The following is a 5,085-nucleotide window of genomic DNA, read 5'->3' as shown; positions in this document are numbered from 1 at the left end:
AGATCTATCCCCAGTAGGGGGCATGCAGGAGTCAGCCAATCAATGATTCTCTCTCATCATTGAAGTTTCAATCTCTCTCTCTCCCCCTCTCCCTTCTTCTCTACAATCAATAACATACATATATATATATATATATATATATATATATATATATATATATATATATAATTTTTTTTAATGTTACCAACCAGCTCCTTAGGGATACAAAGCCCTGACATACAGCATTTGTCAATTTCTGTGGTCTAAATACTCCAGCATGGCCTATTTCAAGCTATGGAAATGAAGTTACTAGATGCAGGCTTGGGGAGAGATCTGAAGAACTGGAGTGTGTGTGAGCCAGCACATGCTGGTTTTAGCATATCCCTGGTTGTCTGTCTCCCAGTTGAGTCTGTAAACCATCCCTGGTGATGTAACTGAATGTAACATAGTGCCTCTGATCCCTCATTTGGTAAAAGTAGGTAAATACACTTAAAAGAGTAACTTCCTTAGAGGAAAGTTAATTCTAAAGCCCTAGTTAATGTTTAAGAAATCAGAAGGGACATTTGCAGAGTATTTTACTAATGTCCACATCCTCTTCTAGAAATAATCTCCTTTTTCTGTTTGGAATCCCTCCCTTGTTTCCAGACTGCAGTCCTAGGTTAAGCTCCTCACTCACCTCTAAAGCAGATTATGTGACCAAAACCAATCTGTGCATCATATTTTCAAGCCAAGTAATTGGCTCACAGGACTGTCATGTGAGCCAGTGCCAACAATAACGATCCCTAAGACTTGCTGAAAATACTAAGACAAAATTAGGCATTTGTTTCCAGGGACTTGAGCCAAAGAGAATATAAGATCTGGAGCTGCTGGCATCTCTATTTTGCCACCACTTGGAGCCTGTAAAGGATGCAAGTCCAATAAGATAAAAACACTAAATAATGATGACAATGTTTAAGCCTTGAATTCAGAAATGCCAAAAATAAAACTGCAGCCAATAAGCCAATGATTTTTATTTTCCTTAAACCAGTTTATATTGGGTTTTTGCTGATATACAGCAAACAAATTTTCAAACTGATGTAGTAACATATACTGGTTAATAAGCTCTCTGTACTATTAACACATTTAGAAATACTAGCAAAAATTTATAGCATGATAATATATTTTCATAAGGCATCATTTGGCAGTTTCTTATAAAATTAAATGTATATTTGTTATATGTTCCAGTTGTGATAGGCACAATAATGTCCCCTCCAAAGAGGTCCACGTGCAAATCCCCAGAACCTGTGAGTATGTTATCTTATCTGGCAAAAGGGACCTTGAAGGGAACCTGAAGCTGTGATCAAGTTAAGGATATTGAAAGGGGGATATTATCCTGGATTATCTAGGTGGGCCCAATCTATATATATATAAAAGGCTAAGTGACCAGCTGACTGGCCAACTGGCCAGTAGGTATGATGCAGACACTTAATGCAGGAACTGCTGAGTGTCAGCAACTTTGCAGAGTCCCTTCTTGCACTCTGGGACTCCTTAGGGGATGTCTGACTGGCAGTTTTGGCCCAATTCCCATAAGCCAAGCCGAGGGACCCCACCTGCCAGAGGAATCCCACTCACTCTGCAGTTGCTGTTCGAGCCCCAGCACTGCCCCAAGTGCAGCCAGCCTGGGAAGGACCACAGGAGGTTGGCTTTAGAGGATGTAAAGCACATCTTGCCCACTCCAGCCCCCCTGGCCACCTTCCAATTAATTTCCTTTCAATGTGCACGAATCCATGCACTGGGCCTCTAGTATAGTTATAAGGAGGAGGCAGTTGGATGTCCAGGAACATCGGTGATAGGAAAATACTCCTAATTTACAAAAATCACCTGTAAAAGAGAGTATTGTAACTTTATTATTCATCTGTCAACTCATTCTCTGAAATATTAGAGGAAATTTAAATAAATACATATGAAATTAGTAATATAAAAATTATAAGATTCATTTATTTATTTTTAAAGTTTGTTTAGCACCTCACCTGTGCTATGCTTTGGCATTCAGAATTTACAATCTAGTGTAAGAAACTCACCACAAACAGAAAAATAAAGACATAAATAAATCTCTAATGCTCTGAAAAATATAAAGCAGGAAAAAAAGAGAAAGAGGGTAACTACAGAATGGGGATCAGAATATGCCACTCAAAAATATGCCATTTTTGCGAAAAGTTCATTTTGATTTAAAGGCAATTTAGAATCAAGAGATGCAAAAGCCTCCCTGAGCTCCCTTTATCTGACTAAAAGCAGAAACTTCTGAGAAATGAGGACTGCCATAAATCCCCTCTCCAGGGAAAGTTTTATGGCCATAAAGAAAATGGAAAGTTGGCACCAGCACAGAGATGGGCCTGCATAAACAAACCTTATTAAAACTACTCTTATCTTCCATTAGTTTACCCCATATATTTACTTTTCCAAAGTTTGCCACCCTGGGGGGCCTAAAACCTTGTCCTTTGTCTTGTTACATCTTTATAATTTATTTCTTTGTTAAAAATGGTATATAAATTCTCAAGCCCCGATGCTTCTTTTGGGTCTTCATTTCTTTTCTAATAATGCTTTCATGTCAAGTAAAAATTTAACATCAAATAAAGTTTGTGTAGCTTTTCTCCTGTGAATCTCTTTCCCAATCTAATTTGCACAACCCAGCTAGAGATCCGAGGAAAGTAAAGTAAAAATGTTTTTTCCCTCCCCTACCCTAGAGTAGGAAGATACAGGCTATTTTAGATAAACTGGTCAAAGAATGCCTTTCTGAAGAAGCTTACAAAATGAGAAAATGAACCTTGACTATGTCATGGCATTAATGGTAGTTATGCTTCTTATATGTTCCCAGAAGCCCAGGTAGAAGATTCTTAAGAAGTTGCTTCAGAAAACACAATATTTCACATCTATCTCATTTTAGTGAACAAGTAGACATAAGGCCAGCCCAGATTGACTAGTCTCCACCTTTCAATGACTGGAGTAACAATAATTTGTAGCCATCCTTAATCCTCCAGAGTTGTGCAAAACTTTATTAGGTTGGTATCTTTCCCTAAAGAAATTGTCTATGTTAGAGCTCAGCAAACTATACCTAAACAAGATACAAAGAGCTGTCCTAATCTACCCCACTGACTGTTTTGTAAATAAAGTTATGCTGGAGCACAGGAATGCCCAGTCATGTATAAATTGTTTGCTATGGCTGCTTTGATTCTTTAAGGCAGAGTTAAATAGCTGCAACAGTTAAAATGTGTACTATGTGACCCTTTGCCATAAAAGCTTGCTAATTCCTGGTCTACAGAAAAGCAATGGTGCCACTTCTCAATCATTCTGCATAGAGCTCTAGCAATTTTATTTTCAATCTTGGCCACAGGTCCCTAGAAAGATTTAATAATGCTTTGAGTAAATCGAAGTTACAGAAGATTTTCAAAATGAAAACTGATATTCAAGCAGAAAGCATGTGACTCAGAAAGGGTAAATATGTTGAAGCCAATCACACCAAGCCTGAAGCTAATGAAAGCAGAACTAAATCAGAACTGGGAGATAGTTCTCTTCACACCACCCAAAGAACCAGGCAACCAACCCACTACAATCTCCTCAAAGGTTTTGGTTTTTTGATTAAAATTGAGAGGAAAATATCTCAAACTTAAATATATATATATACAATGCATTTCTTCTATAGAATGGATATTAAACCCATCAGAAAAGCTTGTGCTTTCACACTCTTAGCAACATTCCAAAAGAGGACACTTAGGTACATTTTAAGGCATTTGCCAGCTCTGAGCACAACCATTGGCTAAACTAAAACTTTAACCACTGGAGCTGTTTGACATGCCTCTTCCCCTACCTCATAAATCATCTTCACTCAGATTTAAGTGGTGTAATATATGCTGTACAACTTGATACAGCATATATTACACCACTCCCCAAAAAGGGAGGTGTCTATTGACTTTGGGGTTCAAGTTAAATGCAACAGGGTAAGCCTCACAGTGTAATCAGCCAAATGCGCAGTCTCTGGACTATGTCTTAGGAAAGGAGAGTGAAGTAAACAGTACAAACCTAACTTCTATAGCATCAATTTCATAACAGGCTTGTAGGAGTGAATGGGGCAGAAAGCAGTAATATTCTCATAGAGTAAGTATGCCACTTCTCCAGAAAAAAAAACAACATTATTGATATTGGGAGTATTTTCTTGTACATCTGCTCACTATTTGTGATTAAATTAGTGGGTAGGAAGAGGGGTGTCTAACTTCAGAATGTTGGACCACATTTGATGAATGCCATGAGTGACAATCACAGAGCATCTAGTTTCACATTTGTAATGAGCTTCCTCCCACTGCATCCATTCTTATCAGCCATCTTATAAAGAACAAGGACTAACTCAAAAACAACAACCTAATGAAAATTACTATTAAAAATATACATTGGGTATTGTTTTTAAAGTATGCAATAGAAAAGAATAAAAATTATGTAACAAAGAAATATAAATTTAAAAGTAATTAACATAAACAAAAACAAGTAAAAAAGCCTTTAGAAATAATAAATATTTTAAAGTGTAAAATATAAATGTAAAACAAGGAAGAAAACCAGTAAAAACAATAAATATTTAAAAATGTAAAACATGAATATAAAAAGTGACTAGTAAAAAATTAAATGTTTAAAGTAACAGATAAAATTAAAAGTAAGTTCAAAGTAAGAATTATAAAAATTCATAAAAATAAGCCTAGAATTTAAAGAAATTAAGAACAAAAAAAGGTTTTAAATTATAAAATGATCTATTAATACAAGTGATAAATGGTTAAACAGGCAAAATTTTTAAAAAGAGAAACCGATATGAGTTAATAGGGTAAAGTGTTACAGGTAAATTGAGAAGATAACAGGTACAATTTTCAGAAAATATAGAAAGATACTAGAGGCAGGAAATTTGAAAAGTTAGCAAAGTCCTGAAATGTGCTTTAAAAAGCAGATGAAAGGCAATTAAAACAGCGTATACCAATCTGTTACCAATACTCAAACCCAGGACTATAGTATAAAATTCTTTCTTGTAAATAAAAATAAACACCCTAAAAAGAATACCCACCTGGAAACACACACAAGTTGAGAACTCCT

The sequence above is a fragment of the Pipistrellus kuhlii genome, unplaced genomic scaffold, assembly GCF_014108245.1.
Source record: "Pipistrellus kuhlii isolate mPipKuh1 unplaced genomic scaffold, mPipKuh1.p scaffold_m20_p_12, whole genome shotgun sequence".
In the NCBI taxonomy this organism is placed as follows: domain Eukaryota; kingdom Metazoa; phylum Chordata; class Mammalia; order Chiroptera; family Vespertilionidae; genus Pipistrellus; species Pipistrellus kuhlii.
The sequence above is the reverse complement of the archived record's forward strand: the minus strand, read 5'-3'. Positions refer to the sequence as shown.